Genomic DNA, 12,500 nt, shown 5'->3' on the forward strand with positions numbered 1-12,500 from the left:
GATCGATGGAGGCCGTCTCGAGTGTCCAACTTGCTCACAAGAGCCGAGAAACAAACCGATGCATCACGTAGACAAGATCGTACCGAATGTTAACACAATCCAAAAGGAAATAATCTTAGATGAATATCGATTCTGATTATTGATTTTTCTTTCGCGATATTGATAGAAGACATCTGAATGAATTTCGAATTAATTCCGAAATCAAAAAAATATTTTCAATAAATTTTTTTTCTAGAGTACCTCGGTCTTTTCTATTTTTTTTCCAAGTTTCGTACGTCAATCAACATACATCCCAGAAAAAATCATCTCTCTAACTATCCTGGTTCAAAAGTTGTATCGGAACTTTTCACGTCGAAAAAGAACATAGGCGAAAAAGGACGTGAACATTATTCCTTATAAAAATCAAACCCGACCATGGATTTTGATTCTGATTGTTGATTATCGCTATTAGAACACATTAGGAGGCAACCAAATCAAATTTGAGAAAATTCCACAATCAGAAAATTTTTTTCGAAAAAAAAAAAAAAATTCGAGAACACCTCGGTCATGGCAAGTTATTTCCCACAATCCATTCCCCAATCAACGTACATCCCAGAAAAAATCATCTCTCTAACTATCCTAGTTCAAAAGTTGTATCGGAACATTTTCACGTCGAAAATATATCTCTAAGTCCAGACCGATGCACCACGTAATCTCGGGCAGACCGATGCACAACGTAAATGACGATCGGGACCGGGGCGATCGGTCGTATCTGACACCGCCGGCTCGGTTCTAACATCGTCAATGAGTCGGGGTTGTAAAAAAGGACGTGAACATTTTTCCTTATAAAAATCAAACCCGACCATGGATTTTGATTCTGATTGTTGATTATCGCTACTAGAACATATAAGGAGGCAACCAAATCAAATTTGAGAAAATTCCACGATCAGAAAATTTTTTTCGAAAAAAAAAAAAAATCGTAATCACCTCGGTCATGGCGAGTTATTTTCCGTATTTCATTCCACAATCAACGTACAACATAGAAGAAATCATCTCTCTAACTATCCTGGTTCAAAAGTTGTATCGGAACATTTCACGTCGTAATATCTCGCCAAGTCCAGACCTCGGCGATAGGTAGTATCTGACACCGTCCGCTCGGGACTGACATCGACTTGGACTCGGGCTGATGATGGGGAGGCGTTTAAGGACGTGAACATTTTTCCTTATAAAAATTAAAGTCGACAATGAATATTGATTCTGATTACTGATTTACGCTTTAAAAACACATTAGAAGGCAACCAAATCGAATTTGAGGAAATTCCACGATCAGAAAATTTTTTTCGAAAAAAAAAAAAATCCGAAAAATATTTTTCGATTCCGATTACTGATTTACTCTTTTAGAACACATTAGGAGGCAACCAAATCAAATTTGAGAAAATTCCACAATCAGAAAATTTTTTTCGAAAAAAAAAAAAATTCGAGGACACCTCGGTCATGGCAAGTTATTTCCCACAATCCATTCCCCGATCCACGTACATCCCAGAAAAAATCATCTCTCTAACTATCCTGGTTCAAAAGTTGTATCGGAACATTTTCACGTCGAAAATATATCTCTAAGTCCAAACCGATGCACCACGTAAACTAGGGCAGACCGATGCACCACGTAATATCGGGCAGACCGATGCAGAACGTAAACTCGATCATACCGATGCTTCACGTAATCTCGATCTTACCGATGCACCACGTAAACAAGGGCAGACCGATGCAGAACGTAAAGTAGATCTTACCGATGCACCACGTAATCTCGATCTTACCGATGCACCACGTAATCTCCATCTTACCGATGCACCACGTGAACTGGATCTTACCGATGCAGAACGTGAATTGGATCTTACCGATGCAGAACGTGAATTGGATCTTACCGATGCACCACGTAAACTCGATCATACCGATGCACCACGTAATCTCGGGCAGACCGATGCACAACGTAAATGACGATCGGGACCGGGGCGATCGGTCGTAACTGACACCGCCGGCTCGGTTCTAACATCGTCAATGAGTCGGGGTTGTAAAAAAGGACGTGAACATTTTTCCTTATAAAAATCAAACCCGACCATGGATTTTGATTCTGATTGTTGATTATCGCTACTAGAACATATAAGGAGGCAACCAAATCAAATTTGAGAAAATTCCACGATCAGAAAATTTTTTTCGAAAAAAAAAAAAAATCGTAATCACCTCGGTCATGGCGAGTTATTTTCCGTATTTCATTCCACAATCAACGTACAACATAGAAGAAATCATCTCTCTAACTATCCTGGTTCAAAAGTTGTATCGGAACATTTCACGTCGTAATATCTCGCCAAGTCCAGACCTCGGCGATAGGTAGTATCTGACACCGTCCGCTCGGGACTGACATCGACTTGGACTCGGGCTGATGATGGGGAGGCGTTTAAGGACGTGAACATTTTTCCTTATAAAAATTAAAGTCGACAATGAATATTGATTCTGATTACTGATTTACGCTTTAAAAACACATTAGAAGGCAACCAAATCGAATTTGAGGAAATTCCACGATCAGAAAATTTTTTTCGAAAAAAAAAAAAATCCGAAAAATATTTTTCGATTCCGATTACTGATTTACTCTTTTAGAACACATTAGGAGGCAACCAAATCAAATTTGAGAAAATTCCACAATCAGAAAATTTTTTTCGAAAAAAAAAAAAATTCGAGGACACCTCGGTCATGGCAAGTTATTTCCCACAATCCATTCCCCGATCCACGTACATCCCAGAAAAAATCATCTCTCTAACTATCCTGGTTCAAAAGTTGTATCGGAACATTTTCACGTCGAAAATATATCTCTAAGTCCAAACCGATGCACCACGTAAACTAGGGCAGACCGATGCACCACGTAATATCGGGCAGACCGATGCAGAACGTAAACTCGATCATACCGATGCTTCACGTAATCTCGATCTTACCGATGCACCACGTAAACAAGGGCAGACCGATGCAGAACGTAAAGTAGATCTTACCGATGCACCACGTAATCTCGATCTTACCGATGCACCACGTAATCTCCATCTTACCGATGCACCACGTGAACTGGATCTTACCGATGCACCACGTAATCTCAATCTTACCGATGCACCACGTGAACTGGATCTTACCGATGCAGAACGTGAATTGGATCTTACCGATGCACCACGTAAACTCGATCTTACCGATGCACCACGTAATCTCGATCTTACCGATGCACCACGTGAACTGGATCTTACCGATGCAGAACGTGAATTGGATCTTACCGATGCACCACGTAAACTCGATCTTACCGATGCACCACGTAATCTCAATCTTACCGATGCACCACGTGAACTGGATCTTACCGATGCAGAACGTGAATTGGATCTTACCGATGCACCACGTAAACTCGATCTTACCGATGCACCACGTAATCTCAATCTTACCGATGCACCACGTGAACTGGATCTTACCGATGCAGAACGTGAATTGGATCTTACCGATGCACCACGTAAACTCGATCTTACCGATGCACCACGTAATCTCGATCTTACCGATGCACCACGTGAACTGGATCTTACCGATGCAGAACGTGAATTGGATCTTACCGATGCACCACGTAATCTCGATCTTACCGATGCACCACGTAATCTCAATCTTACCGATGCATCACGTAATCTCGATCTTACCGATGCAGAACGTAAACTCGATCATACCGATGCACCACGTTATCTCGGCAGACCGATGCAGAACGTAAAAAAAAAGCTTACAGCACGCGGTGTTCCCAAGCGGTCACCCATCCAAGTACTAACCGCGCCCGACGCTGCTTGGCTTCAGTGTTCAATTCAATTCAATTCAAATGGTCTTTATTTGTCTTTGTGATAGTTACAGATATGTGCCTATATAGGCCATGTTAATCAACAATAAGGGTTTATATACAGTTCCTACCAGATAATTCTGGTATTATCAGTTACATTTCATATACATATAATAAAAAATTTTTAAGTAATTTCAGGGTGTTTGGGAATTTTTGTTTGATATCGTATATTTATTTATTTTATTATAATAGGGGATTTTCAGGAAAAATTTAGGAATAAAAAACCTGATATAAGTAATTGGGGGGGGGGGGGGGGGTGGGTTGGGGATATATATACAGTTATGTACAGTTTTATCATTTACAAATTTTTATATACAATTTTATATACATGTCTGGGAAGGGGTTCCCGTTATGCTAAACGGCGATTCTCAATTCAGCTAACGGCCGCCATTTGCTAGTCGTGGCCAGTCCCCATTTCTCGTAGCACCGTTCGTGTCGCTGTTGGGTCTAGTACCCGTAGGACCGATTGGTTGTTACGATAACAGGGCGATGGATACGCCATTCGCATTGGCTGCCGCTACCTTTCGTTGTGATTCGTCGTCAAGACATATTTTTCAAAATGTCGGTATGTGACATGGCCGGTCTTGGAAGATGGCGGTTTTCATAGGGGTTTTTGGGTGTTTGGGGTGGGTTTTTAGGGAGGTTTAAGGAATATGGGAAGGAATTGGTACGGGAGGGGGTGAGGGGATGCGTGGAGTCGCGTTTTCGTAATTTGTCTTGTCAGTGCGTTGGATTTACACTGGAATTCGTAGAAATCGCTAGATACTTTGTTTAGGTACTCGCGGATGGTTGGAATATCCGCGAGTTCATGTAGTTTGGATATCCTAGTGTAATACGGCTTGCTCAAGGCCAATCTTAGGATTTTGTTTTGAAGGTTTTGAATGGGCCTTATTGGAAAGGGCCTAAGGTGACAAAATGCCGGCGCAGCGTATGTGACTACTGGCCGGATGTATGTTTTGTAAATGAGCAATTTGTTTTTTTCATTCAGCATACTTTTACTGCACAATAGAGGATGCAGTATCTTTTTGATGGCGTATCCTTTATGGATTTGTGCTTTGATATGGCGGTGGAAATTTAGCCTTTCGTCCAATTCAATGCCCAGGTACTTAACGGAGCTTTTTGGAACAATTTCCGTATTATTGATTTTTAATTTGTCTAAGATTACTTTTTCATTCCGTCTTCTGCTAAACACGATCTGCTCTGCTTTGGTCTCATTCAGTTTTATTTTCCATCTGTCGAAGTAATTGATAAGTACTTCGAGATGGTTTTTCAGCTCGCGATTGGCGTCTTCAGCGCTGGATGAGTGGGCATATATGGCCGTGTCATCCGCGAAGAGGGCGATTTTTGTTTTGTTATGTTTCGGGATATCCTGGACGTAGATATTGAATAATCTAGGTCCAAGGACTGATCCCTGCACAATTCCTGCTTTTATATTTTTGGGCGCGGATGTTTCATTCCCTACGCGTACTATGAATTTTCTGTTATTGAGATATGAGTAAATGGTCTTTATGAGGAATTTCGGGAATTTAAGTTTTATTAATTTGTAGGTCAGCCCCTCTATCCAAACTTTGTCGAACGCCTTTTCGATGTCGAGGAGGAGCATGACCGTGTGGTTTTTATTATTGAAACTATTTATTACGTCGACTACGATTCGGCAGATTTGCTGTGTCGAGCTGTGTTTTTCCTTGAAGCCAAATTGATGGTCATCGCGAATTTTATTGTTTTTCATTACATGTTTTATTTTTCCTAACAGGATTTTCTCGGTCAGCTTGCTGAGGTTAGACAGTAGACTGATCGGACGGTAGTTGCCGGGAGAAGTTGTGACTTTCCCGGCTTTGGGGATAGGGGTTACTACTGCTGTTTTCCAACAGCTAGGCCAGTGTTGAAATTTGAATACAGCGTTTATGATGTAGTTCAGTTGAACTATGGCCTTTCTGGATAGGTTCCGGATCAGTCTATTGTCCACTTCGTCCTTTCCTGGCGCTTTGTTTAGTGGAAGCTTTTTAATTTCGTCCCGTATTTCCGATGGATTTGTTAATAGATGATTTTCGGGCTTTACGAAGCGGTTCGAATTTATAAAGTCTTCCACTCTTTTCCGTATGTCTGCTTGTTCTGGACTATCGGTCTGGGATATGTGGTGAGCGGTTTCGAAGTTTTCCGCAAGTACGTCCGCTTTTTCTTTATCGGTGATGTAATTCGCGGAATTTTGGACCAAGATGGGAACTTGGGAGAATTTTTGAATACTGGATTTGACTGTTTTCCAGAGATCTTTGTTATTAGAATTTAGCCTGGAGATTTTCTGTTCCCATCTTTCGTTCTGGAAAATTTTTATGTGGTTTCGGATTTCGCGGGTGTATGAGTTTAAGAGTGTTTTATCGACTTGTCTTTGGTGGGATTGCCACCTTTTTCTGATTTTATTCCTGAACTTGATCAAGTCGATAATATGGGCTGGTAGTTTTTCTGCTACTTCAGCTCTCGGTTTTTTGGAAATTGTTTTATCGCGGGCGTACTTGAGGGCCTTCGTAAACTTTTCAATTTCCCGTTCGATGTCGGAAGCAGTTTCGATTTTATTGTTGATAGTTATTTTACTATCTAATATTGTACGAAATTTTGCCCAATCAGCGTTCGAATAGTCGTACACTAATTTTGTTGGGTTTCTTTCGCTGCTATAATTGACCGAGAAGATCACTGGATTATGATCGGACCCTAACTGACAACTCGCGTCCGGGATACTATTCAAGTTAATATTCTTAGTGAGTATTAAATCGATAGTACTCGGAGCTTTTCCATTGTCTGGAAAATGAGTGTGTCCGTTAGGGATGTTCAAAATTACGTCATCATTAGCTTCAAGGAAACTGAATAGACGATTTCCGTTGGTGTTTCTGCAGTTGCAGTTCCATTCTTCGTGTTTAGCATTTAGATCGCCTAGAACTATTACTTTATTTTTCCTAGAAAATAGGAATCTTAGACAGTTGGTACTGAATTTGCGACTGGGGCTATTATACACCGCCGTTATGATTAAGTTGCCATCAATCTGGACGCTAGCGTTCTCTATTGTGCAGTTGATGGTAGGCAAAATGGTGGATGCGATAATGTTCTTTACTAGTATAGCGATTCCACCGAATCCAGAGTTGTCTTGTCTGTCTTGCCTATATGTCTGGTATCCTTTAATGAAAAATTTGTGGTTGTTTTTCAGTTTTGTCTCGTTGATAGTCAGTATGTCTATTTGGTTGTAATTTAGAAAATTGGAGATCTCCAGGAATTTTTGGGAGACTCCATTCGCGTTCCAAGTCGCGATTTTTAATGACTTAGTCATTTAAATTGAGGAAGAATTCCAGTATGACGTACTTTCTTTCGGCGGGGCTTGCATTTTGCAGCTGCTGGTTGAGTCTTTTGACGTCTGTCAGTAGTTGTCGTATGTCCACGTATTGATTAAGTCTGTTGAACTCGCTTTTCAGCTCGTAAAACGCGTTTTGGAAGTTATTTGTGTTGTTTGTGTCATGAGTTTTGTTTGTTGGGGGGGAAGTTGGGGTTATGGGGGTGGTTTGGGGGTTGGCCATGCCACTTACCGGTTTTTGTTTGGCCTCTTGGGCCTTTCTCCTTTCTTCCCAGACATTCACGGCCGGGATTGGAGCTTCGCGGTAAACTTTGGGGGCGGCAGGGGCGGCGGTTTTGGCGTTCCTCGCCCTGCGGTTGCAGATGTTCACGTAAATCGCGCACTCGGTACTGTTTGCGGGGTGACTCCCGAAACAGTTCGCGCACTTTGCCGGCGTATTCATTGTTTTTGGGCACTCGCGAGTCGCGTGATTTTCCGCGCACTTGAGGCAGTTTGGGGTCCTATGGCAGTTGGCCGTGGCATGTCCCCACATCTGGCAGTTGTGACATTGGATTACTTCCCTTTTTGTGTAGTACTTGTTCCACCGAACGGCTGTATAATTAATAACGCGGACTTCCTTCTGTATTTTCCGGAGCGTTATCGTATTTCCGGTGACGACCATGTACGCCGGTGATTTCGTTGCTTTTAGTTTGTGGATTTCCACAACCGGAATTCCTAGTTCCTGGAGTTCAGTTTTAATCTCTTCCAGGTCTGGATCAGAATCCAGTCCCCTCAGCGTAAATGCATGGGTTTTTTCTTCCCTTGGGGTGTAGGTGTGGTATTTCACGTCGTTTTCATCAAAATATTTTTCTAGTTTCTTTCTGTCTTCTACCGTCTCGGTGTAGACGGTGGAGTTCATGGCACTGTATTTAATATAAAATTTGCCATTTATAACTTTCGTTATGTCGGCCACCGTTTTGTTATGTTTTTTGAAAACGCCGTTGACCACTATTGGCGGGGGTTTCCGTTGATTTTTTCTAATTTCAACGGTTGCTGCATTGACTTCTACCTCATTTGGATTGAGGTAGTTAAATTTATTTTTGATTTCTACAGGGATTGTCTTTTTGTCCTTCCTTTTCCTGATAGATGTTGTTGGATGCGTGAAGTTTGGGTTTTCCACATCTCCAACTCGACTTCTCTTTTTGGCGACTCTCGGGGGGTCAGTTTCATTATCAGATGAATCTGAAGGGAGTTTCATTTCCTGGTCGTCCATCATTTTAGTAAAGTTCTGATAAAATTTTTGAAATTCCTTTCAAAAAGGAATTCAAAAGCGGTCGGTTTCACGCGAAACTCGGCCGTTTCAGGGCCTTTCGGACCCGAGCAGGTAAAATTTCGTCACTCACTCAGTCTATTCTTGGCTCTGGAATGCGGCTTGGCGCCGTCTGGTCTAACACAACGGTCACTTTCACAGGTCAGTTTTAACGTTCACAAATTCCACAACTATCTCTACGGAGCGATTTTGGGTATAACCTCTCAGCTCAGTGTTCTGACGAGAACTGGCAATTTCAGCGTGGTATGGCCGTAAACAACAAATATAGCGATATTTTCTATGATATCTCACTTTTTGGGAGCGGAAAGGACGTGAACGTTTTTCCTTATAAAAAATGAAATAACTTTTGGATATTAATTCTGATTGTTGATTTAAGTTTTAAGAACACATTAGGACATATCTCAATGAAATTTGAGGGATTTCCGAAATCGAAAAATATTTTTCGAAAAAAAAAAAAAATCCCAGAAGACCTCGGTCATCTCAAGTTTATTTCCATATTCTATTACACAATCAACGTACATCACAAAAGGAACCATCTCTCTAACTATCACAGTTAAATTTTTGTATCGGAACATTTCACGTCGGAATATCTCGCTAAGTCCAGACCGGGGAGATCGGTCGCATTTGACACCGTCCGCTCCGGTCTAACATCGTCTTGGAGTCGGGGTAACGATGGAGAGGCGTTTAAGGACGTGAACATTTTTCCTTATAAAAATTAAAGTCGACAATGAATATTGATTCTGATTACTGATTTACTCTTTTAGTACACATTAGAAGGCAACGCAATCAGATTTGAGGAAATTTCAAGATCAGAAAATTTTTTTCGAAAAAAAAAAAAATTCAAGAACACCTGGGTCATGGCAAGTTATTTCCCACAATCCATTCCACAATCAACGTACAACATAGAAGAAATCATCTCTCTAACTATCCTGGTTCAAAAGTTGTATCGGAACATTTCACGTCGAAATACCTCGCCAAGTCCAGACCGGGGCGATAGGTAGTATCTGACACCGTCCGCTCGGGACTGACATCGACTTGGACTCGGGCTAATGATGGGGAGGCGTTTAAGGACGTGAACATTTTTCCTTATAAAAATTAAAGTCGACAATGAATATTGATTCTGATTACTGATTTACGCTTTAAAAACACATTAGAAGGCAACCAAATCAAATTTGAGGAAATTCCAAAATCAGAAAATTTTTTTTCAAAAAAAAAAAAATCCGAAAAATATTTTTCGATTCTGATTACTGATTTACTCTTTTAGAACACATTAGAAGGCAACGAAATCAAATTTGAGTGAAATCCAAAATCAGAAAATATTTTTCGAAAAAAAAAAAAAATTCGAGAACACCTCGGTCATGGCAAGTTATTTTCCACAATCCATTCCCCAATCAACGTACATCCCAGAAAAAATCATCTCTCTAACTATCCTGGTTCAAAAGTTGTATCGGAACATTTTCACGTCGAAAATATATCTCAGAGTCCAGACCGATGCAGAACGTAAACTCGATCATACCGATGCTTCACGTAATCTCGATCTTACCGATGCACAACGTAAACTAGATCACACCGATGCAGAACGTAAACTCGATCATACCGATGCACCACGTAAACTCAGGCAGACCGATGCAGAACGTGAACTCGATCTTACCGATGCACCACGTAATCTCGATCTTACCGATGCACCACGTAAACTCGGGCAGACCGATGCAGAACGTGAACTCGATCTTACCGATGCACCACGTAAACTAGGGCTGACCGATGCATCACGTAAACGACGATCGAGAGGCGCGAAAGGACGTGAACGTTTTTCATTATAAAAATTGAAATAAATGATAAATAATGATTCTGATTGTTGGTTATCATTTTTAATAAGCATTAGGAGGCAACCAAATGAAATTTGAGGAAATTCCGATAATAGAAAATTTTTTCGAAAAAAAAAAAAAATTCATGAAATCCTCGGTCATCGCAAAATATTTACCATATTCTGTTCGATAATCAACGTATATTTAAGAAGGAATCATATCTGTATCTATCTTGGTTCAAATTTTGTATCGGAACATTTTGACCAAAGTCCGAGCTTCGGCCGAAACAGACACCGCTGACCTGGCCTATCGATCGACCGAGAGTCGGGGATAGAGCGTAAGTGTTGTCTGGAGGGGAACCCTGTGCTCTCCTGACATATATAGGGAAGGTGGTCGCGTTGGGCGATGCAGAACGTTTGGATCGGGAATTATATTTTTGGTTCAGCTATTGGAATATGGTTTATTGTTGGTATATATTGGCGAAATAACGTTCTTACTGACTGGGGATATTCATAAAAATGAGTCCGGAGATTTTCAGATCGAAGTCCGAGTGATCCGACTTGGAAGGCGTGTTGGGTGGGTCGAGATGGCTTAGATAGATCAGACGAGGCGGGCTAAGTGTTGACGTCATGCATCGGTCCATTTTCAGATTGAGTCCGAGTAATCCGACTTTGAAAGAGTGTTGGGTGCGTCGAGACTGTTTAGATAGATCGGACGAGGCGGACTAGGTGTTAACGACATGCATCGGTATATTTTCTGATCGGAGTCCGAAGAAATCGGCCCTAGTAGGCGCAGCGGACGGTCGAGACGGCCTCGGTGGGTCGGATCGATCGGGAAAAGTTTGCTAAATCGTGTCTGGAGGGGAACCTTGGGTTCTCCTGACATATATAGGGGATAAGGTTTGGGTGAACGATTCTTCACGTAAAAGTTGAGTAATTTATTTTTCGATAAGCTTTTGGATATTGATGAGAAGTATATGTATATCTTCGATTAAAAGAATTCTTACCGTCTCCATGTATATTATATTAGATATATAAGAAATAGTTAACGTGATGCATCGGCCGATTTCCGGATCGGAGTTCGAGAGATGCGACTTTCGATGCGCGATGGGTGGTTCGAGACGGCCTAGATCGATCGGACGAGGCGGACTAGGTGTTAACGGCATGCATCGGCGGATTTTCTGATCGGAGTCCGAAGAAATCAGCTCTAGTAGGCGCGGCGAACGGTCGAAACGGCCTCGATCGATCGGACGAGGCGGACTAGGTGTTAACGACATGCATCGGCGGATTTTCTGATCGGAGTCCGAAGAAATCAGCTCTAGTAGGCGCGGCGAACGGTCGAAACGGCCTCGGTGGGTCGGATCGATCGGGAAAAGTTTGCTAAATCGTGTCTGGAGGGGAATCCGGGGTTCTCCTGACATATATAGAAGGGGTGGAGAATGGGTCCTGTCCTAGACTGTTTGGAGTTCTTTTTAGGATGATATTCAGTTGGTAAGTGGTAGACCCGAATCCGACCTCGGCGTTTGGGTACTGGCAAGGTGTGTTGGTTTCGGCTTTCGCATCTTGGGTCGCTTTCGTCAACCTCATGCAGCGAGGTCGCGGTCCGCTTCGTCTCTTTGTAGTCGAATGGCCTTTAAGCGACCAACCTTAAAATCGTGATCCTCTGCCCGTTGCGGGTTATGTTCACAAAAAATTTGCAACCACTCAATTCGTTCCGAGCGACAAATATTGTTGAATCTCGAATCACCGTGTCGTTATATTCACATGTATAGCGAAGGGTCGAGATGGAATGTGTATAAGAAATTAGTTGATAGCCGGGGGTTCGTATTATATATGGACGCCTTGGCGAGGGATTGTTTCTAGAAACTTTCTCATTTTTGATCGGTGTTTTGTCCGAGATGATGATGATGTATATATAGCTTGAGTCTCATGCTGACTGGGGGCTGTTACGTCGTTTCGTCGAGGACTTGCACTTACTGATGTGCGGCGCTAGTCGAAGTCAATCGACATGGCTAGTGCCACATGACGAGAGGCGAACGGGTTTGGCCATACCGGCAATCTCGTGGACCGATCGTATAAGCACGCAGTTCCCTGGTTGATCCTGCCAGTAGTCATATGCTTGTCTCAAAGATTAAGCCATGCATGTCTCAGTACAAGCCAAATTAAGGTG

At 42.0% G+C, this 12,500-nt stretch overlaps 1 non-coding gene across 1 annotated transcript in view; it reads left to right on the plus strand.

Moving 5' to 3' along the window:
* Nucleotides 1-12,418: 12,418 nt before the first annotated feature.
* LOC123687276 overlaps nucleotides 12,419-12,500 on the plus strand; it is a 1,906-nt gene continuing 1,824 nt past the window's right edge. Inside the window, exon 1 of the ribosomal RNA XR_006749011.1 lies at nucleotides 12,419-12,500. This exon is cut by the window's right edge and continues 1,824 nt beyond it. This is a non-coding gene — a ribosomal RNA (small subunit ribosomal RNA).

Source organism: Harmonia axyridis, chromosome X (genome assembly GCF_914767665.1).
Source record: "Harmonia axyridis chromosome X, icHarAxyr1.1, whole genome shotgun sequence".
Classification (NCBI taxonomy): domain Eukaryota; kingdom Metazoa; phylum Arthropoda; class Insecta; order Coleoptera; family Coccinellidae; genus Harmonia; species Harmonia axyridis.